Here is a 25,867-nt window from a genome sequence, read left to right as displayed (position 1 = left end):
ATCACCCTTACTCCCCCTTCTCTATAGGGACGCATTATATTACGTCATTAACGGCAGCGTTTCAAGCTGACGTTGTATTATACTGCCGTGAAAAGTTCCCTCGGGCCGCATTATAAACTGACGCCACTCAGTAGCGTATCATACTGCTGTGAAAGTCGGCATTTCGCGTTGGTGTCGGACACTGAATTTACTGACCAAGTGGTGGTATTTGACAACTTGCAAATGAGAACAGGCTGAAGATGCATGTTAGTACCAGGTATGAACAAGCTCATATTTTTTTCATTTCTTTATGTAATACTGTCTGCCCCATATGATTGTATGCATTGTTTTACATTTCTGGAGCACTGATTGTGCTCTCACATCTATCTGTTTTCGGAGGGATGTGGATTTTCAAGGATTTTTAATATTCACTGGCGAGAAATGAAAACAAACACATCTTCAATAGACTAGTGACACTAGTCTAAGCATCTAAGCATTGATCTGGCATTCTCTTTCAGTGTGTGACTGCAACAAGTGAACTGTTCAAAGGTTAAGCATTAGGAACTCTTTATAAAAAACATACAGCTGTAAGTTACAACAACATGTTCCATGTGGACAGGGCCCTAGGTCACACTGTATCCCATATTGTTCATCCCATCAGATCACATGAAGGAGCTCTCTGCTGCTCTCTGCTTTTCATTTATTTTTCTCTATCACATATGGATTTGCAGCACACCCTTTCTCTTCCAAGAGAGACAAGTGTTTACAGTTTGCAGACGACTCGCTGACCATGTGTTCCAACAAAATGAGGTCTGAGGCCTTAAAGAGCTCACAAACACAATGAAATCCCAGTGCACAGCTAAGCACCACAGCAAGCCAAAGTAATTAACAATTAACACTGTACAAATTCTCCTTGCCCGCTTGCTTTAAATAGAAGGAGGGGAAGGAGGTGAGGGGATGGGTGTGGGTGCTGAAGAACTTTGAGGTTTCAGAAAACAAACTTTGCCAGGCATTCTTTAGACTTCGTTTGGCCAAGTCTGAATCAAAGCGAGCGGACAATCTTCCCTTTCATCTCTCTGAGTCTGTGAAGGAACAGACTGTGTCCTGCCATGGCTGTGAACTTGTACAGCTTAGCACTGTGAAGGCCACGATTTTTTTTTTCAGAGGGTCGTCCTTTGAGTGTATTTTTTTTTCCCTCTCTAACCTTTTGATCTAAATCTTCTTAACTTTAAATGAAGTGCCTCAGCCTCTTGAGGATTCAGAGCTTTCATGTCACTGTTTGTCTTAAGATGTAAATCCTCTTGGCGACGTGATGACTTGACCATGTTGATCAAGTGGATGGAACTGAAGTATGGATATTCAGTCTCTCTGTCATTGTTCTATCCAGTAAAAATAACATAACTAAGAAAAAGAGAATGCAACTCTGCTTCTGGGCTGAAGATCAGATCTCCAGATCTGACATTTGTTGCATGTTTTTGTTTGATCTTTAAGTAAATTGTAGGAATATAGGTGTCTTCTTAATTCCATTACTCTTTCAGTAATACTCAATACTGAATACTTAGTAATATTAAATTAAAGTAATGAATGATATACAGTTCATGGTCAAAAAACACTTACATAAAGCATTACTAGTAGTAGTCTTCTAATCTTGCAACTCTATATTGTGCTGTACAAGCTGGAGCTAATTTCCTTTCAATAAGCTTAATTATAATATAAAATGAAACCAGATGTGTTGTCATGCAATAGTGGTAGAGTCTAATTTATCTTGGGATATAAAAGGCATGTGGCATAGCATCAAAACATTCCTTATTTCTATACGTTGTTGAATGAATTCATTTACTTGATTGCAACATATGTGATGAATGCACAAATAAATCACTTAACTTTCAGATTAACTGCAAGCCATAGTAGCGTAGTTTGCACCACTTAGGGAATTCTTTCCTTCTTAACTCACACATCCTTGTCCATTTGCTACTGTCTTGCTAAAATTAGCATGAAGGTGGAATTGAGATGACCTCTCTGTGAGAGGCTTCTGGTTTCAGTATGATAACAACAACAAAACATAATGATTTTAAAAAAATATAGATATATATCTGTCAGAAACTGCAGTTTTGTTTAAATAATTTTATCATTAGTGTTAATAGATAGAAACAACCACGTATAATCTGCATAAAAATGTAGAGTGATGTTATGATTCGCAATTGGACCCTTGACGAGGTGTCAAGGGTCCAATTTGTTACACACACACACACACACAAATATAAATTATAAATAATAGAGGACCCAGGATGGAGTCTTGGGGAACACCATATTCCAAAAATGCTGAAGATGAGTTTATTCTTCCAATGCTGACAGAAATGTGTATTTCTGTAAGATAGGATGCAAACCATTTAAGAGCGGTGCCCATATTACATCAATCGAAGCAATGTGAAGCAGTATGGAACACAGCTTAGTGTCAGCAATCATAAGAAATTAATTACAGACTTTTATCTATGCTGTGTTTATAATAAAACTAAATTAAATATATTCAGTGCCCTTTTCTGCTTGTCTGTTCATGTGAATCATGTAATAAAAACAAAGAGTTCCACCTCAAAGTCCAACTAAGTTTTCTAATACTCAGATGAGCACAGAGGTACAATCCAACTAGGGCATGATATGAAAATTATTAGAGTGTTAAAAATCAACAACAACAAAAAAAAAGATATCTACATACATGCTGTTTTAAAATCTAGGGACCCTAAGAGCATACTCCTGGTCCTCCTTTGTCTTATTTTGGCCCTTTGGATAAATGTAAGGACCGTGCCCAGCTCAAACTGACTTAGAAGTTTCTTGTGATGTGAGAAAAGGCCAAACTCAGAAAAGTACACTAAACTAACAGTAAATTATCTGGAATGCAAAGGTACCTTAATTGTATCAGAAAACAACATTTTCTTTTTGTTGCACTACTAAGTATCAATCACAAAGGAAAGTTGTGCAGCTTGAAATACTTCTTGTAATGTCTAAGTATGGCATGATCTGATATGCTACTGGCTCTTGGATCTCACTGTACTTGCTGGAACATGGTATTGAGGGGATATTGGGAACATTGGGAGGCACCACAATCGCACATAAAACCCAACTCTTCTGTCTGCTCACCATACATGATATACAGGACAGTGAAGACTAGACATTCCTGCACCCAAACCTACCCTGACCCAGCTGTGCCAGTGTTTGGCCAACCGTCCAGAGGAATAAGAGGAATCCCTGGTGCTCTGTGCTTAGTGCTGCTAAACAGGCTTTTGTATGTGCTATACACAATGCTCCATCACTGGTACTTTGGACAGCGTGAGGGCTCTGCTGCCAAGGGAGCTCCTAGCTGTTGTTCTTTTCATCTAAGTTAAGCCACTTGGCCCGCGGCAGAATGGACATGGAGAAGAAAGGACGAGCAGAGAGGCTTGTGGGAGATGGCAGGATTCCTCCCCGTCTCCCTCTGGGACACGTTTCCCCTGCATTTTATCCTCACACCCCTGGTCTGATTTACCATGAATTCTTTGGAACACTTTGGTACCGCTTAATTTACATGTATGCCAACAGGCTTTTAATGTATTTAAAACTTGGATGATGTTCAAAGGACGCTATAATTCCTCTGAAATAGGCCTTTTGAAGGCTTTATCTTGCTCTTTCTCTTCTGGCTAATCTTGGAGCCCCTCCGTATGCCAGAGCAATTTTTCTAATGCCAATTAAGCTTGACATTAGCATAAAACAGCTTTTAAAGTTTTTTTTTCTTCTTTTTGAATGAAAGAGTAATGTTAAACGGACACTTCTTTGTACTCCAATAGTCTGTCTTGGAGTTTCAACATTGAACAACCTCAGTGAAATAAAGAACCCTGGTCTTTGTTTCTTTTGTCTTGATATTAGCAGATGGAATTATTAAGGCCAAAAAATCCCTTAATAACAACTCAACACATTTTTTTTTTTGCAAATTAGCAGTCCCTGTGGTACAACATCACACATTCTGCTTTGTGTCCAAATGAAGGTTATGCGATTAATGCAGAACATGTTGGCAGTCTCTTTCATTTCTCCCAAGAACTGTAGTAATTGCCACAGAGTGCTAGGAATCAATTAATTACCATTAGGGCTTCATTCCAGAGCGCAGTGAAACACACAGCAAATGGTTTTTCATTAGCCACAAATGTGCAAATGTGACCCAGGGGAAAAACATAAAGTCTTAGCAGATTTCTTGCATTTTTGAGTGGAAGTTTAAAGCCTTGTTCTTTCTCCACATGGAGAGCTGGGACACATTCCACTCCCAAGGAAAAAGTGCAGGTCCCACTCAGGGGAGCGTGGTGGGAAAACTCAAGCTGTTGTTGTATTGGGTTCTTGTTTGTCGGAGCTGAGAATAGTGGGGCCAAGTAAATCCCAAGCATAACTTCTGTTACTTTGTGTGGATTATTTAAATTATGATAAACAGCTTCATTAACAGACTCCTTTGAAGTGAAAGTGTTTATTTAGTTGATTTCACAAAGTAAGAAAGTAGGCTGTGAAGCGGACCAGAAATCTAAAGGCAGTGGTGGTGAGAAGAAACTTGAAGATGAAGTCGATAATGCAGGCTTAAACACATTTATAAGTAACTGCTACAAGCTGCAAGTTTATCTTATTGTTCATCTGACACATGAAAATAACTACAAGTGACCAACAACGGGAACAATGGCAGCATACAAGCAAGATGCTTTACATCTGGGTGTACTACTGTATACTTGGATAAATCCATAAATGGGTTTCCACTGCAGCCCCCCCACTTTGTTTGTCCACTTTAGAAACATGGTGGTGCAACATGGTGGACTCCGTCGATGAGGACCTGCTCCCCATGTGTATATAAACGGCTCATTTTAAGGTAACAGACACATAGTAATTTTTATTTTCAGGTGATTATACAGAAAAGAAAACATACTTATTAAATGATATTCCATTTCTGCCAATATATTGCCCTATATCGTATACAATGTTTTTAAATTCCTGTTTAGGTCTCAGTAAGCCATGCTAATGAGGCAGCATGCCCCATACCACAGAAAACTGACACACCTAGAATGCAGTTATCTTTTAAGTTATTAATTACACGTTTCTTACTTTCATTTCGTTTACTCGTGTTTCTGCTTTGAAGAAGGCTGTCTCACAAAAAGTTGAATACAAATGAAATATAGCACTGGACAGAGTGTGTAGACATTTGTTCTTTGAGCCCCTACAGAGCTATTGTCCATGTGTTTTCACTTTTATGGCCTGATAAGACCTCTGCTCTGAGCTGTGTGAGTGTGAGCTCAGTTGCCACCTCCCGGACTTTACTGTGAATTTGTTTCACTTGCTACGGCTGGTTAACATTCAAATGTATAGCTGTGCCCAAAATCACTCCCTTGTTCACTCATTACAGATACTGTGGCACAGTAAATTGAGATTTTAGGCACTTAGGAGTCAAGTGTAGTGCTGCATGACTAACAGATGCATCTTTGTCATGCATTACATTGTGGGCTTGTTAGCAAAAAGTGCTGTATGCACACCTTTTTTCACTCCATTGTAGGAAATTTTTAGGGCACTGTAGACTGTTTTCACAGTATTTTGGCTTAATATAGTAGAAAAACACAAGGCATACATTTTACACACAAATAATATGCCACACTGTAAATGTAGTGCACTATTGTAAATAATACAATAAATGTGATAATTAATATTATATAGTAAATTTGGTTTATTTTGGACACGGACCCTTGTTCTCATAGGTTGATGGAGAGAGGTGCTAGAATAATAGCTAAGATACCATGACATAACCCACTGGTTAGTGGACTTCTGTTTTGAAGCCTTGAGTTCAGCATTTTGTCCGTCGCCATCTTTTTGTCTTTTGGAGCCATAAGTAACCGTATTTGGACAACAGGGTAGAGTTGTGCTGTCACTCAAGCAGCCCTGTCCTCATTACACATAACTTTAAGCCTCAGTAAAATGTAAACATGTGAGTTATGTAAAAAATTCATCCCCCGTACAGTTAATGCTGAAATTATCTAATTTACAGATGTGTCTTTCACAATTTAAGTAGATAGGGACAAGTCTTTTTGGGCCCCATGGCATCACGTGATGGACTTGGTATATTGTTATCACATGGTTAAGCCAATATGTTGAATTGGCTTCAAAGCCCTACTCCATTTCAAGGGTCTTCAGTCGATCGACAAGACAGTGGTGGAAGTCAAAGTGAAAAGCGAAGAGCAAAAAGTGCCTAGTTGGCAGTATATCCTCTTTAAACCTAATGTCAATGGGGAACCTGGTAATGTTAATGAGGGAAAGGGAGTTGCATCGCTAAGAAGTTTGAAGGATGAAGCCTGCACATTGTCCATATTTTAAGCTGTGTGAGTGGGGGTCCCGGGCCTTGTTAATGATGATTATTGGAAACTGTTTTGTTGGCATGAGATTTTGGTCTTGATGGACCGCTGCCCACCTTCCAGAGGGGAGTGTTTCAAGTTTGTGTCCAGGGTGGGAGGGTAGCATATTTTTTTTTATATCTGCTCATGCATGTGTACATTATCCTCCCACCCCCGAAACCCTAAAAAGTAGGGCTTCCCCGAAAGCCATAGTGTCATGCAAACACTGCCTGCCTTTATCTTTGTTTCTCATAAACGTTATTTAGGCAACCAACCCAAACAGATTTTCCCCACCCACTAAAAAGTTCTGCCACTGTCTCTTTGTAGTCTTTTTTTTTCCACAAATCGTCAAGGAAATGCAGCTGAAATAATTCCATTAATGATTAGCCAGAATCTACAGTTATATGTATAAAATTAGCAATATGTCTCTTGGATAAAAGTAAGCTTGTGACTGCAGTCTTTAAAATGTTTATTGCTGCCGTGGAGGTCAACCACAAACAAAGAGCTCAGCTTGTGGGGAAACCCTCCCTGTTCTGGCTACTTGTTAGAAATGTGTACCTGCCGATTTTCTGGGTTTGTTTTTCCCCGATCCTCCCTGCCTGCCTGTTACTGACCATCACACGCCTGATCTTGACAAAGTAAACTGCCTTTCAACTCTACCTGCAGCGTGTTTTGCCCTTGTTGCATGTTGTGTTACCTGCTGCCAAACTGACAGTTTGATTGTGAAGTATTGACACCCTGTAACAAGCCCAGCAAGCCAAGCCTCAAAATCATTTTGAGAATTTGACATAATATGTTTGTAAGAGGATTCATACAATGTACAAATGATGAAAAATCACCGTAATCTACATATTTTCCATAATACTGCTGGGTCTAATGCCAAAGCAGCACTCTACGACCAGACTTGTTTCCACAGCAAGTTTAATGGGTGCGTAAGCTGAAACAGGTACATGAGTGATATCAGCTAAGTGGGAAAAAGTGACCAATCCATCAGCAATGAGGGATGACAACATACAGCAGTGTAAGCAAGTGTAAAGCTTTTGCTCTTCTGGCGCAAAAGCTGGTTTCAGAGCTAAGTAAACTGCTCACACATTCCTGAAAAAAAAAAAAAAAGTTGGAGAGGAGAGCAGTGCTGACAGGGAACAGGTCTCCAAGTAAAGAGGCTTTGAGATCACTTCTGAAGAGTCCGTGAACACGTCTCTCCACACTCTCTTGTGTTTCTGTCTCGTTATCTGATTCTTTAATCACATTTCTGTTTCTCTGTGACGCTGCTGTGACAGTGCTTTGCTGCTGTCACCACACAACTACAGTGGGGTACTGCCGCGAATCCGAGCCGATTCACCACCTCAGAACAGAGCAGCCAGAATCACAGTAAAAAAAAGATTTTAAAGGGAGAGCCATAGAAAGTCTCTGCAAAAGCTAGATGAATGCAAGAGCAAACACGATCATTTGAAAACTTCATAATTTTCTTGAAAGGAAGTAAAGAAGCGTTCCTGTCCCAAAGTATGAGACAGCCCCCCTCCCCCCATGCAAACCACCCCTCAGAAAAGTGGGAGTGCAACCCATTAGCAGCAAGTCACTCGCACTGATCGTCAGCATTAGAAAGTGCTTTTAACTCCGCTGGCTGTCAGCAACTCTGGCAGCTTGGAAGAGCTTTAGCTTCGACTCTGAATCTTAGCACAGGGCTGTGGTCGGCAATGACAAAATCAGTTTGAACTCTTGCATGGAGGATCTGTTAAAAGGGGTTTCGGATCAAAGCAGCCTAAGTGGGTCAAAATTACCTTGACCATCTGAGAACAGTCACATTTTGAAGGGGGGTGGGGGTAATCTGCAATGTAGAGGGTAGATTAACATTTTGCCGAGAAGATTCCTCTCAAAGACGTCAGATCAAAGCGGAGCGGAGCTTTTATTTCTTCTCCTCCGACGTTCCACTGACTCAGTGTTAATTTGGTAATTTGGCTGGTGCTTTGCTCTGCATGTAGCAAGGCGAAAATGTGTTTACCTTTTCAGTGTTTGGAGAAATGTCTGGGGGCCTCCTTTGCTTTGCTTTTCATATGAAATACAACAAAGAATCCAACGTTTATTTTGGTCTTTAGGAATATGAATGTGCGCAGTATCACCTCCAGTATGTGATGGTGTAAACTGTGCAGAGTGAGATGTGTTTTATTGTACACTTCTGAGGGGAATTACTGCTGAGTGCACACTGTCAGCTGTCATTTGGAGGAGGTACAGATAAACAAAAGTACAAACAGTACAGGGACATTTCTCAAAAGGTCGAATCAAAGACAGATGGTTACAGTCAATGAACTACAAGTTTGCATATGGAATGTGTGTTTCTGTGTTTATCCCTTGTTTTATTTTCCTTTCAGTGCCAAATGTGTGTCTTTGTGGATGATAACGCCAGTTGTTTGGTCAGTCGCTCAAAACTTTGGTCCAACAGACTGAAGTATCTTAACAACTACTGAATGTATTGCCTATTAATTGTATACAAACATTTGTGTTGATCCAAGGATGAGGAGTAATGTATAATAGTCTTTTGTCCCTCGTCACCCACATTTTTTTGGTAAATAATAGGTCATAGCCTAGTATATGCTACCAACCTGCCACATCAGGCAAAGCATACATATATATGTATATATATGTATGTATATGTGTATATATGTGTGTATATATGTGTGTATATATATGTGTGTGTGTGTGTGTGTGTGTGTGTGTGTGTGTGTGTGTGTGTGTGTGACATTTGCAGAACTAGTAGGTCATTCTGACAATATGTCCTGCCTGACAGAATGAGCTACTGCGCTTCTTACTACATTGATAGAGGAAGTAGGTTAGGTCTGATGGATATCTGACAATATGATCTACTGTGCTTTTATCAAAATTTACAGAGGTAGTGGGTCATTGTGACAGATTTCCCTGCCTGGCAGAACGACCTACTCTATTTTTAACTACATTTATGGAGTGAGTAGGTCATTCTGATAGAATTGTATCTCCTAACAGAAGGAGCTACTCAATTTTAACTTCAGTTATAGAATTAGTGGGTTTTTCTGGTGACATTTCCTGCCTGACAGAATGAGCTACTCTTCTTTTAACTACATTTTTTGAGGTGATTTTTGATTCTGATGGATACTGCCTACTTGTAAGACTGACCTACTCTATTTTTAACCACATTTTTAGAGTTAGTCAGTCATTCTGATGACATTCCCTACCTCCCTACAGAATAAGCTACTGTACTTTTGACTCATTTATAGGGCTAGTAGGTCATTATGATGGTCATTTCCTACCTTTAAGAATGACCTACTGTATTTTTAAGTACATTTATAAAATGAGTCAGTCATGCTGATGACATTCCCTACCTGGCAGAATTAGCTTCTCTAATTTTAACAACATTTGTAGAATTAGTAGGTCATTCTGATAAATATTTCTTACCTGACAGAAAGACCCCTCTGAATTTCTAACTACATTTATAGAATGAGAAGCTCATTCTGATGGCATTTCCTACCTGAAAGACTGAGCTACTCCACTTTTAATCACATTTATAGGGTATAGCAAGCTAGTTTTTCAAAGTAGCTACATAGTAACACTACAGCTATCTGCTTTGCTGTATTGTTCTTTTGGGCTGTTGTTTTCATCCCTGTTGTGATTTAACACAGATTTTACATTTTATGATTTTCTTCATCTCCTGTCTACTTTTTGTAAACTCTTGAGGGTCAACAGCAACCCTTACCTCTCTTACCGCCAGTGTGAGCTTTGTGGAAGAGGCAAGATCTCAGGAACAACATAATCCAGACAGTCCAGTCAAAAGTTGTTTGGTACTGAGGCAGTAACGAGCCATGGCAGTTACTCAGTGTGAGCTCTGTATGAGCAAATGGACAAGAGGAGAGGAGCCATGATAGATTAAAATCCAACAAAAACCTGTATTGACAAATCACTGCAGGTCTTCCTAAGGTTTCACTCAGAGTCTCTGAGTTGAAGGTTAACGTGTTGGTTCTGCACACAGACCCTGAGCCGAAGAGCGAGTGAGAGCTGCGACTTAGTGACAGACTCATTCGGTGAGCTATCCATGTGTAATAATTAAAATTGTGAACAAAAAGAGTTGGTCATGACTAGATTAACTACTGGCAGGTGAACAACATGAACTGGGTTATTTAATAGAACCAGTCTTCTCATAACTATCTTCCTGAGGACCTGTCAGCCAAGAGTGTTTTTTTTTTAGTTAAAAAAAAACCAAGAAAACAGTGGAAGCTCTCTGAGGCGCCTCTAACCCCTTGAAGATGCAAAATAGTGTAGTCCGCCCCTGCACCAGTATCCGTCACTAAACTCAGCTAGAGCCAAGTGAGTGTCTGTTTATGCTGCTGGGGCACCAATGTAGACTGCCATTTCTTTTCCCAAAAAAGAGAAATTGAGGACCCAAAAAGAAAGAAAGAAAGAAAAAAAACAGGGAAGAAAGCAAACTCTCTTTATTAAAAAAAAAATCAAGAGATGTGTGAGAGAGACATGAATCAAAAGAGAAAGAGGAAAGGGTAGGGGGCTAGAGACAGTTTATGCATAGGGCCCAAAAATTGGTTTAATACGGCTGCTGTCAGATCTGTCAATACCATCTTAAGCTGTACTGTAGCTGTTTCTTTTTACTCTACAGCTGAAAAAAACCCAACAAAACAAAACTGAATCACATGAATCGTGACCTTTTCTTTTTGATTTATCTATGTTAGACTCTGATCTCATCCCAAAAACTATCACATCATTAATTGCTGTATTGCTACCACCAAATCCTGTGGTTCCTTTCTTTTTTTGTACTTTTGAATAAACGGTAAATGACAGAGGGGAGAATCTTTTACATTAATGGAGGACTTAGTGAGATGATCTTGCCTCAGTTCATTAGCAGAGGTAATTTCTGTTTTAACCTAGGCCGTGCTAATTCCAGCCTGGCCTTTCGTACATGCGAGGCAGTCCTTTAAAGACGGCTCGCTTTTGAAGCCTGCTGGTCGAGCTGTTCAAAGCTGCAGCTGTTTTTGGTGGTGTTTGACAGCTTTAATTGATGTTTATTTTGGCATCGAGTTTCATTCCTTTCATGCAAATGTCCTGCATGCAGCGAAATGGGTCAGGGCAGCACTAGGTGGGCACAGTTTGTGTGTACCAGGATAAGAGCAAAGTGCTTAACGAATTTACATTTTAGATCACAGAATCTCAACAAGCAGAGCGCTACAAAAAGCAGCCACACTAATGCTTAAAATGAAAAATGGCTTCACAAGTCCCTCTTTGATTAGATAATGGATGATGAAAACATTGTACAGCATATTAATATGCCTTGTGTTACAAAAAAGCCCTTTCTTCACTTTTCAGAGCCAGATAACCAGGCTATGATATTCATTTTCACAGTTGAGATTTGTGAGAAAAATATCTATCCTATTAACTTTTTGTTTAAGATGTTTCACGAAGGGTTTCTTTTATAAACAGTTTCTCCACGTTTGATATCCGTGTGAGCTCTTTGGCTGTATTTTGCAGCGGTGTTTCTGCCAGTTTGCCCACCTGTAGACCTGCTGAGAGTCGGCCGACTCTCAGACATTCTGGCTCAAGGCACACACCCCCCCGCTCCTCTACCGCCCACCCCCATCCCGCCATGCTTTTCCCTCCACCAGGTCTGACATCACCATGGAGGCACGCAGGGGCCTCCTCATCTGCTCCCAATTACAGCCTTGCAAACTCCTCCACAGCAAAGACTTCAAACTGTTATGAAACTGAGAGGAACAACCTGAGACCTCGAGAAAACAAACCAGTGACGGAGGCATGGCACCGGGTCTGGCAAGGTGTGGATCTGTGTGTGATCATGTGACGACACTGCGGCAAATTAAAGCATCATGGGGGTTTTGAGGATATTAGCAGAGGCAGTATTGTGGATGTGGAAATGCCAGGTATTCTGACATAGCAAGAAAAGTCTGGATGTGCAGCAGCCTGACAAAAAAAAGAGAGAATATGGTGCTGGTTGTCCTCCCATTCCCACTAAACTTGTGTGAGAATAAGCTCGACAGTCCAACTGACTTGTATTTGAACTTCTGGGTTTTCCTGTGCCAAGTAGCAGGCCATAAAATCCAGAGAGGTCAGAAATAAAACGGCGCAAATGGCCTTCTCATATTTGTTGCCGTTTTTGGTTCAGCGTCAACATCTTTTTATCCTCACAGATTTATCCTGAGCCATTTCTCAATTTTTCAAAAGCATTTCTGCTTTGATAGATGGAGGGAGATTTGTACTTCGTACTGAGAAAACACGCCTAATCTTGGATTAAGCAGCACTACCATTTTAAGGTCAGAGGTCCACTCGCAGTCATCATGAATCAAAGTCAGATACAGGGAAGTAGAAACAACACAGATACTAAAGGCCAGTTTTGAGTATGCTGTGGTCACAGTGACATGAAGCCATTTTCATTGTGACACAACCAGAAAAAATGAGCAGAAACTTAGCTTAGTTTGTTTTTAAAGAAGTTCTTAGTTTCAAACTAGCGATTTATCTAAGTTGTACCATCAAAACTTGAGAAATGTTTTATCTAGTAAAGAATTTAGTAATGTGTAAATTGGTTGGGTTGCTAAAAATTTTAGTTTTAAGGGGCCAATTGATGTAGGCCTTTGAATGTAGGTATGACTATGTGTTATACTGCGCTGACATGGAATCAAGCAGACAGCAGACGACAGATGGAAAACATCTTCTGGACAGCATGGAGAAAATAAACAGTCTGACGGAACGGCAGGACAGTAAAATAAAACATGTATGACAATATGTTGCAATGGTACTGTCACATTGTTTACAAGGATAGACTAAGATCTTTTAGATAGAATTATTTTGTGTTTATTATTTATGCTATGATTCTAGTAATGTTTTTCGTCTTGTGTGAAGGAGCGACATAACATCTGGTTGTAAATTTGGATGTGGATAACAGCAAAAAGTTAAAACATTTGTCCTTTTAACGGCAGTGCTGTCTACTGTTGTTGGTGCCAGTGTTCTCTGCTGGCCTCGACTTATTTTACCGTCCTGCTCTAACCCACTAAAATGATATCCAGTTTGTCATCTACGGTCTCCGTGATTCCATTCCAGGCAATAGGCCAATGCATGCATGAGGAGATGTGTTAGGCATATGGATATGGTTGTGCTAACCTAACTAATTTGGCAGTTAGTCTGATATTATTAGCATAATGTTTTGTAAGTTGTGGTATATTGTGGTGTTTTTGTAAAATCTATTGAAAGTGGGCTATTTCAAGCCTATTTAGCAACTGTAACACGTCAGCTACTACTACTTACTACTAAAACGGTGTAAGATGTTAAATTCAAATTCAGTGCTGTGTAGCTAAATTTCTACAGACCTACATTGTAACAAGGCTAAGTTACAAAATTACAAACAACGGCTGGTGCAACCGTTTGCAAAACTCAAAAAAAAAGTGGGTGTCAAACAGCAATGTAAAAGTTTATTAATCATTGTATTAACTTACTAGAAAGGCATTTCTATTTTTGAAAAATCCAGGTTTAAGATCTCAATGTGTTCAGTTTAGCTAGCTTCTTTACTTCACACTCATATACAGCCAAAACCTGTTAACCTGCAAAGGTTTTTTAAATTTGGCTCAAAAACTTTCAAAAAATGTGTGATTTGTATGTTTATTGGCTCATGGATAACTGCAAGTGCACCACTGGCATGTTTCTACCATTTACCCATCCCACTCTCTCTGTATCTATAAATCATAGCACATTTACGTGCCAAACACTCTGAACACGCAATCGGGACCACCCAAGTATTTAAAATGTGTAAACCGCAGCCAGTGAAAGTGTGATGCCTCAGCCCTGATAAGAGTCACTGAGGTGTAATACGAGTATATATCGAGTAGCTGGCACACACAGTGTTTTAACAGGTGATTGTGAAGGTCGTTGACATTGAGAATCTCACCATGAGAGATTGTGCTGTGACCCATAAGCTTTCCAGATGTTTCCCAACACGCAAAGGGACACAGACCTGACCCTGCTCCATCCAACAATACAAAACATCTGAAAACTAGAAAGCACCAAAAGAGCACAAACTGCTGCCAGAGACTCACTATCCACCTAATTTATTTTAGAAGCAGAAATTTTTAATCTACATCAGGATCTGGAGTTGCTTCAAACTACCGCTAATGCTGGAACTTTTCTTTTGAAATCTGAACAATGTGAACATGGGGAAAATATTGACTAATCAATCACAGAATGAACATTTAGAGAGGGAGTTTGCCCTCGCTTCTCTGCTTCTCTCTCTTTCTCACTAACTGTATCTATAAAGACAAAGATGGTAACAATTTAAATGATTCATTAAGAATTTATTTTAAGTCAATGACAAATAAATAGAGGAGTTTATAAACATATACAAATGAATTAAATACATCAGAGATACAAGCTGCTCCAGAACGTGACACAGACATATCCAGTGTATATTTTGTTATTTAAGTTCATTAAATGCTCTAGTCTGTGATTATATGGTACATTCGTTTTAAATGCCCAATCTTTGAATCCTTAAAAATCACTGGATCCAGGTCGTACTCCACTCCAAACTTTCTTCTTTTACCAGTGGACAACAAATGGTTCGACCTCCATCGGAATGACATCACTGGCCTCTGTGGACCCTCCACCCCCTCCCTCTTTACCTTCACCCCACCCCCACTTTCAGAGCCAGTCGATGGACCGCCAGCCATCCATCCGGCCGGCCTTTCTCTCTCTGGGAACACAACTTCATTACAGAGATGAATTGTCTTATTGTGAAGCCCCAACTGCCTCTCTCACAGGAGAGGGTGGAGCCTCGCTGGACATTGGGGCATCATGCGGTGACCCGGCTTCAGGGGTCAGTTCACCCACTGTTTGAAAAGCATCTCACGTAACGCATCACTGGATGACTGCCCCCTCTTCTCAGCCGAGGGCCTTCTCACAGCCACACCAAGCATCAATGCACTGAATCTTTGTACATCTTTTACAATACTGAATGAGTGTCCACTTATAGACACTACATATATGAAAAACTGGATTTTTTCAATGCCAAAATGACCATTTTGTATATCTTCGAGATTATATTTAGGATGCTCAATGATTTTTAACAAAAGAGGTTTCGATTTCGGTTTTTTCAGTTATATATTTGATTTTTTTCCCAGCCTCATACTATAGCTGTAGCCCTACTTGAGAAATATCATTGAGCACTTGTGTAATTCCCACTCTTTGAATTAGATCTTGGTCTTACTCTGCAGTGTGACCCTGCAGGTATTGCCCCCTCTCATGATGAAAGCAGTTTGTGGATGGTCATTTACTGGCGCGGGCAGAATTGAATGTCTTTGATGGTGGTCTATTTGAAGCTGACCTTGGTTACCATTGTGTAGGAAAGAGGGCAATTTCTTCACAAGTTATGTGCTCTGTCAGGTCCAGCCAGCTTTATAAACTGTGGATGGAAAATCTGTCCTGTTTGTAAAGTAGGCACTAGACACACAAACCCTTGGAGGCAGACGTGTGGGGCGGGCTGTGAAGAGTCAGGTTGGTTGAAGAGTGTTTGATCAGCTCCTGGAGGAAGCAGCAGTTTCCTCCTGTGGAGGACACAGCCCATGTATGTCACTGTAAACTGTCTGAGCCTGAATGCATGCAGGGATGGTGAAACACACTGTCCTCACAATCGCATTTTAATATTACATGCAATAAAGTTGAAGTGGTTATAATTTATGTTTTCATGATAACAAAATCAGATGACAATGGGAAAGGTGTCGCTTGTAGTAATGAACCTACAGAGAATTAGCACCTGAGTCTGCAGTGCCCCAAGGGCTGGGCAATATGGCCTAAAAAATCAAATTTGCAATTTCTTCACACCAAAGTCAATTTATGAGTTTAACTGATTTTTTTCCATCTCAAAACCAAACTACAAATGACAAAGAAATCACTCAGAACAAGTTTTTCTTTTGTTTTAGCAATAAAAATTAACAAAGGCAAACTGAAAAATGTAGAGGGCTTCAAGTCAGTTTTGCCTATTGTACAATTTTGCAGTTATTAGTAACTAATTAACTAATTAACATTAGTTCCACATTAACAAATAATGTTATTCATTGTGTTCAAGTTACTGGACCATCGGTCTGTTGTGGTGGAGTAAAATGACATTCCCTCCAGCTCTCTAAGCAATCTTTTCACATGTACAGTTGTACAGATGAGGCAGAGCAACTTGAGCAGAATACTTGGGGCTTGGTAGCACATACCCGGTGTTGATAGTTTTTAGCATGTGGATAAACCCAGGTTTTTCCACTGTTTATATGGGCACCGTATCTTTAGCGATATGCAGCGTGACTGCATCAGTGACAGCTTTCCACTGGGTCGTTTTCCTGTCAAACTGGACAAAATGGGAAAATGATTCTGCTAATGTCGGCTGCTTTTTTCCGGGTGTTTGTTGGCTGACGCAGACTTGTGCATCTTGAGAGTGAGACACATTTCTTCCACTCAGCTGCATGCCTCTGTCTGAAATGTTGAAATAATACTGAATTTGCATGTGTTTCTGACGGGAGGACTTGAAATAACTGACCTTTAAAAGCATCATTAAATTAAAAAAAAATTGCTTTGTCCAATATTTGAAAAACAAACGGCAACCTCAGGGGCTAAAAAAAATCCAGAAGCCAGTGTGAAATGCCAAAAAAATCCAGTTCTTTCAAGGCCACATAAAGCTGGTTCCACAAGTGACTAAGTCCCCATAAACACCCGTGTGTAACGGGTGCTGTGTGGACCCAGATGCAGTACACCGGTAAACTGGAGTAGTTGGTAATGACGTTTATTAAACCCAGCACAAATCAAACAGGCAGCAAGGAGAAGTAGCTCGCACAAAGTTCGTTCTTCGGGTCGGAACCCAAACAAAGTCTATGGAGGCGAACGGCGAAGAGACGTTTGCCACTGCACTCGGGCGTGGGTGAGGAGGAAACCCCGTTGTCCGACGGCTTGACAGCACGTGGAGGTACCGCCGAGGAGATGGCGGAAGAGTGGTCGGGGACAGGCGGAGGTTTCAGTCAGAGGAGCAGTCCGAGAATGCAGCGGTACCAGTGGGGATTAAACAGCAGAATCGCTGGAGCCAGGCGGAGAAGTCTTTACCAGCGGAGCAGATCAGGAACGCCGAATCAGAACACGTGGTCTGGGACAGAAGGCAGGTAGGTTTTCCGGGGATCAGGCGAAGAGAGCAGGTCGGGGACAGGCAGGGTCGGCTTTGGAAGATCAGACAGGAAAACGCTGGAAAGTCTTGCATGTCACTGAAGAACAATCTGGCGATGAGTGTGTGTGTGGAGGAGGCTTATATCCTGGGTTGATTACTGATGAGCTGCAGCTGTGAGGTGAGAGAGCAGAGCAGGCAGAGTAGGTGGGTGTGGCCAGCAGGTAGAGTGAGCAGAGGGAGAGGAGTGGAAAAATACTGGAGGGAGGAGAAGGCAGGGATCGTGGACAGAACCTCCAAGGGACGGCCTCCATGACGTCCCACAACGAGGCTCCACCGAAGCAGGGCGGGCGGCGGGGCCCGGAGGAGGGTCTGAACTCCTCGAGACCCCAGACACACTCCCCGTCGTCGAGAGGGCACCACCGACTCTGGAGGCAGAACCCACGTCGTCCCCGGGCGGCGTGGACACAGGAACAGGACGGAAGCAGAACCGGATCCCCACGCAAGCGAGGCGGGTCCGGAGGGGTTGGTCGGGATGCCGCCGATGGAACTCCGCCACGCAGGTCGCCATCCAGGATCTGGCGCGGGACCCAGGACCGCTCCTCCGGACCGCACTCTCCCAATCAACGAGGTATTGAAGGCCCCTCCCACGGCGAGAGCGAGCAGGCGGCGCACCGTGGATAGGCCGGGGTCCCATCGGCGATGCGGGAGGAGGAGGAGGTCGGGACGGAGGTTGCAGAGGGCTCTCTCGAATGGCTTGAGTCGTGAGACGTGAAAGGTGGGGTGGACCGCATGGTTCGGGGCAGTCGAAGGCGGACCGCCACCGGGTTGATCACCTTGTCGATGGGGAACGGTCCGACCTAACTTGGGGCCAATTTCTTGGAGTCCTCCCCGCAGGGGAAGGTCCTGGTCGACAGCCATATACCTTCTGCCCCACCTGGTAGACGGGGGCTCGGGAACGGTGACGTTAGCAGCTGCAGCTGTTATCTTTCATGGACCCCAGCAGTGCGGACCTGGCCTGGGTCCAAGTCTGACGACAGCGACGGATGAAGGCCTCCAATCGAAGGATAGGCAGTCTCTTTTTCTTGGTCTGGGAACAGGGGTTGAAACCCATAAGCACACTGAAATGGGGACAGGCCAGTAAACTGAGTGCTGGTGAGTGTTGTGAGCTTATTCCACCCACAACAGTTGTGAGGACCAGGAGGCAGGGTGTTTAGAAGCCATACATCGGCAGTACCCTCCATCTGCTGGTTCTTCCTCTGTCTGACCGCTGACTGAGGATGGTACCCGGAGGACAGGCTGGTGGAAGCACCCAGGAGACGGCAGAATTCTCCAAAATGATGAGGTGAACTGAGGACACCGGTCCGAGACCACATCAAAAGGAAGGCCATGGAGTCGGAACACATGCTCCAGGAGCAACTAAGCAGTCTCTATGGCAGATGGGAGTTTGGGCAGTGGCAGAACGGCGTGAGCCATCTTACTGAACCGATCTACCACTGTCAGGATTGTGGTGTTGCCTCTGACAGTGGCAGACCGGGTTACAAAGTCCAAGGAGATGTGGGACCAGGGGCGATGAGGTACTGGCAGTAGTGGCTGAAGATATCCGCAGGAGCCCCCGGGAGTCTTGTTTTGGCTGCAGACTGGGCAGGCGCTGACAAAGCCAGTGATGTCTTCGTCCATGGTGGCCCACCAAACCGGGCCATGCACCACCTCCTTGGTCCGGGCGATTCCTGGATGACAGGAGAGACGAGAACTGTGAGCTCCACTGTAGGACCTCGGATCTTAGTCCTTGAGGACGAAGAGTCGGTTCGGAGGGCATGAGCTGGGGCCCGGCTGATCCTCCACTGCTGCCTTAACCTGCTCCTCAATCTCCCAGGTGAGGGCGGCCAGGAGACGAGAGGCAGGAACTATACTGTCCTGGTTGGAGGAGTCCTCTTCCCCAACCAGAAACTGACGGGACAGAGCCGCCAGGTTTGATGTTGCGGAACCAGGTCGGTATGACAGGGTGAATGTGAATCTTAAAAACAGGGCCCACCGGGCTTGACGGGAGTTGAGTCTCTTGGCTAAGCGGATGTACTCGAGGTTTTTATGATCTGTCCAGACGAGGAAGGGGGTTTTGGTTCCTTCTAACCAGTGCCTCCATTCCTCCAACGCCAATTTAACCGCCAACAGTTCATGGGTTGCTAATATCATAGTTTCTCTCAGCTGGAGAAAGGCGCCGAGAGAAGAAGGCACAGGGATGAAGTTTCTGGTCCTCAGCGGAGCGCTGAGAGAGGACAGCCCCCACCCCAACATCGGAGGCATCCACCTACCACCTAATTGTCTTTTCAGGATCCGGGATCAGGAGGATGGGGCCTAACTGAAGGCCGTTTGAGGAGTTGGAACGCCTCCTCTGCTGCCGGGGACCATCGGAAGGGATCTTGCAGGAGGTGAGAGCCGTGAGAGGTGCCGCCGCCACGCACTGTAACCCCGGATGAATCGCCTGTAGAAATTAGCGAAGCCCAGGAAGCCGTGCAGCTGCTTATGGAGTCAGGAACGGCCATGAGGTAACCGCTGAAACTTTGGCAGGGTCCATCTCCATATGATTATGGCCGATGATGTAGCCCAGGAAGGATACAGATGAGGCATGGAACTCGTGCATTTCTCTGCCTTGACGAAGAGAGAGTTCTTTAGCAGGCCAGCAGGACAGTCTGGACGTGGTGTACGTGTTCTTGCTTCGAAAGCGGAGAAGATCAATATATCATCCAGGTACACGAACACGTGATTGTTAAGCAAGTCTCTGAGCACGCCATTGATGAGGGCCTGGAACACGGCTGGAGCATTGGTTAGCCCGAAAGGCATCACCAAGTATTCGTAGTGTCCTGTAGGCGTGTTGAAAGCGCCCTTCCATTCGCCCCCTCCCGGATCCCGGACCAGGTGGTAGGCGCAAGATCCAGTTTAGTGTAGATGGTGGACCCTTGGAGCAGTTCAAAGGCTGAAGCAATGAGAGGCAGGGGGTAGCGGTTTTTGATGGTGATGTCATTAAGACCCCGATAATCAATGCAGGGCCTCAGGGAACCATCCTTTACCAACGAAGAAACTCATACCGGCGGGAGACTCCAGGAGGGACGAATGATGCCGGATGCCAGGGCGTCCCCAATGTACATGTCCGCCGCCTCCCTCTCAGGTGCAGACAGGGAGTAAAGGCGCCCTTTTAGGCGGAACAGAGCCGGGAAGGAGGTCAATGGCGCAGTCAGAGGGTCGATGTGGAGGCAGTGACGCGGGTCCCTTGTCTTGTTGAACACCTCCGGAAGTCATGATATTCAGGAGGTACCTTGGAGAGATCTGGAGTAGAGCAGGAACTGGCAGGTGACAAGGGCGTGACAGTCTGTTGAAGGCAGATCTGGTGACAGGAGGGGCTCCAACTCAAATGGACCCGTGGACCAGTCAATGTGGGATTATGACGGCGCAGCCAGGGATAACCAAGGATCAGGGGGAGGTTAGGAGATCTCAACACAAAAAGCTGATGGTCTCGAGGTGCTGACCGACAGGAGCATGAGATGGGCGTGGTCTGGTGGGTGACTCTTCCCAGGAGGTGACCGTCTAATGCGCTGGCCGGAATGGGACGGGACAGAGGATCCAGCTCGATCTCCAGCTGCCGGGCTGAAGTTCCTCATCGGCGAGATTAACATCGGCTCCAGAGTCTATAAAGGTGGCGAGGGTGGACCCCTCTGCCAACAGAAGCTGGACGTGAAACAGTGGTCTTTGATTGGGGACAGAGTTCAGTGATTGGCTCAGCAGGATGCCCCGCCTACCGCTGAGCCCTCCCTTTTGCTGGACACCGTGATACAAAATGGCCGGCCTGGCCACAGTAGAGGCAAAGATTACCTCGACGCCTTCTCTCTCGTTCCTCGGGGGACAGACCAGTGCGACCCACCTGCATCGGCTCCGCTCCCGGGGTGGCATCGGAATGAGGACCAGGAGTAGCAGGCGGCCCATTCCGACGGATGGAGGTCCAAGATCAGTTCCTCCAACCGCTTGCTCTCCCTTTTCTGGCCTGAATTCGCCTGTCCAATCTTGAAGTCAGTTCAATGAGCCCATCCAAAGAACTGGGAAGGTCGAACGAGACCAACTCGCCTTTAATGTAATGGGCCAGCCCATTGAGGAAGCGTCACACTGAGCTGCACCCAATCACCGCTCAGCCGGGCCCGGGTTCTGAAGTCTATGGCGGTCGGCTACCGTCCGTTCCCTGTCTTTGGCTCAGGAGACCCCAGTGGCGCCAGGTCCTGCTGGAACGGGTCCAAACCTTTCGTAGCTCCTCCGAAGGTCTGGAAGGAGGCGCAAGCAGGGCGTGCTCTCTCTCCCACTCCGCTGTCCCCCATAAACGCATGCCCTGCCGGTGAGGTGGTTTATGGTGAAGGCGACTGGCTCCCTCTGTGGCGAAGGTTTGGGGCTGCAGGGCAACAGGATTGAACAGTTCGTCAAAATGGATTACAGCCCTCAGGATCCCCGGCGTATCGTTCTGGAACCCCCACCCGGGGTTCGGATACCGGACCAGGCGTTGGCATCTGTGGTGGAGCAGGTGAGGCGGGAGCCGGTGGCGGCGTGCTGGAGTCAGTGAGGAAGCCATCTGCTGCACTTGGGTGGCTATAACAGAGTTAGCGCTTGTTCCAGCGCCGGCCGAGACATGCCTCAGCTGCTGGAGGTGAGCTGAGCTTCATGTTGCTGTAGCATCCCCTCAACGCTGGCAAGACGGGAATGGAGAGGCGTTATCTGCTGGGTCCATGTTTGGCCAGATTGTACTGTAACGGGTGCTGTGGACCAGATGCAGTACACCGTAAACTGGAGAAGGGTAATGACGCTTATTAAACCCAGCACAAATCAAAACAGGCAGCAAGGAGAAGCAGTTCGGCACAAAGTTCGTTCTTCGGTCGGAACCCCAAACAAAGTCTATGGAGGGCGAACGGCGCGAAGAGGCGGCTTACTGCACTCGGCGGGTGAGGAGGAGGAACCCGTTGTCCGACGGCTTGACAGCACGTGTGGAGGTACCGCCGAGGAGATGGCGGAAGAGTGGTCGGGACAGGCGGAGGTTTCAAGCCAGAGGAGCAGTCTGAGAATGCAGCGGTACCAGTGGGGATTAAACAGCAGAATCGTGGGAGCCAGGCGGAGGAAGTCTTTACCAGCGGAGCAGATCAGGAACGCCTTGAATCAGAACACGTGGTCTGGGACAGAAGGCAGGTAGGTTTCCGGGGATCAGGCGAAGAGAGCAGGTCGAGACAGGCAGGTCGGCTTTGGAAGATCAGACAGGAAAACGCTGGAAAGTCTTGCATGTCACTGAAGAACAATCTGGCGATGAGTGTGTGTGTGGAGGAGGCTTATATCCTGGGTTGATTACTGATGAGCTGCAGCTGTGAGGTGAGAGAGCAGAGCAGGCAGAGTAGGTGGGTGTGGCCAGCAGGTAGAGTGAGCAGAGGGAGAGTGAGTGGAAAAATACTGGAGGGAGGAGAAGGCAGGGATCGTGACACCGTGTGAAAATGTCCAACTTTAAAGCAAAAATAAACATGTTTACATCCTGGTACAAGAAAACAAACAAACAAACAATAAAAAAAAAACATTTCGGTCTCTATAGCTTAATTCCTCTTTCATGACAATTGTATGTGGTTCGAATTTTTATACAACTCAACAATCTGTCAGATCTACCCCTCGCTCGTCCACAGCTCAATCTTCTCCAAATACACTTTTTCCTTAAAAAAAAAAGATGGTGACTGAGAGAATGCCAAAGCCGAGGCGTCAATATGGCAATTTGCAAACCAATAGGTTACATCCATTATTTTATACAGTCTATGTTGCAAAGTATTTTAGAAGATAACACTCCCATTATCCCCAGCTGTAGTTTGTGTACAGTGCAGATTATCAAATGATATGAACGTGGTAAACATTATACCTGGTAACCTTCAACATCATTGTAAGCATATGGCCATGCTGATGCTAGCATTTAACTCTGAAGCTTCACAGAGCAGTAGACTGAAATATTAAACTGTGTTTTAGCTTTGAAGCTAATTGCTGAGTACCGTTTACTTATTGTTTCTATAGCACAACCCAATATCATATTTATTGAGTTACACAAATTCATGGAGCTGTCCAGTGCAATCACAGGATCCATACAGTGAATGTAATAGGAAAAAAAAGCCAATGCTTGCTATTGTTATTTCATTCCTTTCGGTCTGCACAGAAGTGATCGAAACCATGACAGTTGTTTTGAAAGTAAGAATTCTGCTTGAGATGAAAACTTGCAATCTTTGCTCTGTCGTTACAGATGAAACGTATTCAAGTGTTGAGGCTGGCACTGAGCCTAGTTTGGCATGTGCCAGAAATAGTGCTATAAAAGGAATCAATATGCTTTATTAGTTATTTGTTCATTGTAACACACAGTCGTTGAAACATTTTATAGAGGTAAAAAGCAGCCAGTAGAGAATTAGTGTTGCTTTTACTGCTTTTCTTCTGAAATGTCCTCACTGCTTTCTTGCCAAGCAGCTACAGGCAGAATTCTGTGGGGGTGGCTATGAGCCAACTCAGAAATGTTTTATTGTTGTGGAAAAAATTATTTTAAGTACTTGCTTTACAATGCAGCTTGAGGCATGCCTGTTTCTGCTGACAGCCCTCTGTAGCTTTTGTCTGGTTAAATGATATGCTTTACAAGATTTTTTTAAAAGTAAACACATAAAAGGAACAACGTCAAAACAGTATGTTGTGAAATGTTCTTTGGAAGAGTTCTGCTCAGAAAGTGCTCCATATGATGTTTTATTTTTCAGTTGAGCAAGATCACTGAAAGCATTAGACTTTAAATGTACCCGATCATCTCTCAGTGTGACCCTGCGTTGTTGTGTAATGTGCAGTATTATATTCATTCATGCAAGAATAACGCTGTATGAATTCATCAAATAAATTCTCGTATCTTTAATATCGTGTTCCTCCCAAGGATGAACTACTTAATTAGTGAATATACAAGACACATGAAACCAATCTATTTTCATCAATTTTAAAGCTGGATGAACCTCCAAGGTATCTTTTTGTCCACTTATGTTGTTGGCCTGTTGCCTAAGGGGACATCCAGGCTTTGGTTTTTGTTTTAAAATGTATAGCTATTGCTGTGTTTACACCTAGCATCCCCCCTAAAACTGAGACTTTGAAAACACTGCTGACCCTGTTTTTATTTGAAAATGCTTGGGCTGAGTTTAAGTCTGAACAGGTGAAACGATGGGTTTTCCTTCCCGATGGGGTCTTATCAGTCAAGTCCATGGACTATATAAAGATGGACAACATATCTTCATTTCCTCCTACTGTACAAAGGTGAAAAAAAAAAATATCCCGGATACGGCTGCTGCCATCTTGCACTGGTGATGTCATTTGGAGCCAGAATCTGCACATTAACACATTATCTTTGCTGTCTCCCGTTCCTGCCCGTACAACCGTACAACCACTTGCAAGTAGTGTTATTAATAGAAAGCACACAAAGTGGCACACGCAACTGTGAACCAAGATGCCAAACTCTCCTTTTATAGCATCAAATAACTAATTGAAACCAAACTTAAAAGAAAAGCAGTCTCCTTTAAAAACATCAGCATGATAAGAGCTACCTAAAATTACAGAAACCATCTTTGAAACAAATGTATTTGATGTGTAGTTTGAGTTTGTAGTTTGGCTCATGTTTTACCTGCTTACATTGGGGAGGCGGGGTTTATGACCTATTCGTCAGCCAGAAGCAGGCAACTAAAATGTTAAGGCTTCACTTTTGGGGAGCTGTCATGTTGTCCATCTTTATTATACAGTCATGAGGTGTCAAAAAATAAATTTTGTGATTTCATCCCTCTTTTGTGGTTACTCCTTTCATGTTGCATCCTCTGATGATGGATAATGCTCCCTGTACTGTTCTAATATTTTCCCTTATTTTCTTTGCAATGACTCTCAGTCTGTTATTTTTCTGCCACCTTGACCACCTCATAGTCATGTGGTACTATTATTAACAGTTCCACCTTGTTGTTGATCCAAACACCCAAAAATATCTTATCTTACTTTTATCCATCTCCTTAGGATTTTTTTTTTTTTGACAAAGCAACCAACTGTAGACAATTGGCCTTCTGTTAACACTGGCAAGAACATGCCCATAGTATGTGAATGGTCATGTAAAATGCATTTTCAGACATGCTTGTATGGACATAGATTTCTGAAACAATGCTTTGACGATTGCGTGTAATGAAAATGTATTACTGTGGATGTAGCATTAAAGTCTTATTTGATAGCTCCAGTAATTATAGAAGCCCAACAGTGTCCTCCATGCAGGTTACACTGATGCTGCTATATCAATTCA

General features: G+C 43.7%; 1 long non-coding RNA gene across 1 annotated transcript in view; it reads left to right on the top strand.

Moving 5' to 3' along the window:
- The window catches only part of LOC148190452 (uncharacterized), a 50,625-nt gene extending 34,586 nt beyond the window's left edge, over window positions 1-16,039 (top strand). The window contains exon 4 of the long non-coding RNA XR_015777058.1: window positions 14,935-16,039. This is a non-coding gene — a long non-coding RNA (uncharacterized LOC148190452). The remainder of the gene's footprint in view (window positions 1-14,934) is intronic.
- The last annotated feature ends 9,828 nt before the right edge of the window (window positions 16,040-25,867 follow it).

This window comes from Plectropomus leopardus, chromosome 1 (assembly GCF_026936395.1).
Source record: "Plectropomus leopardus strain MGB_pleo_1.0 chromosome 1, ASM2693639v1, whole genome shotgun sequence".
NCBI classification, from domain to species: domain Eukaryota; kingdom Metazoa; phylum Chordata; class Actinopteri; order Perciformes; family Serranidae; genus Plectropomus; species Plectropomus leopardus.
The sequence above is the reverse complement of the archived record's forward strand: the minus strand, read 5'-3'. Positions and strand labels throughout refer to the sequence as shown.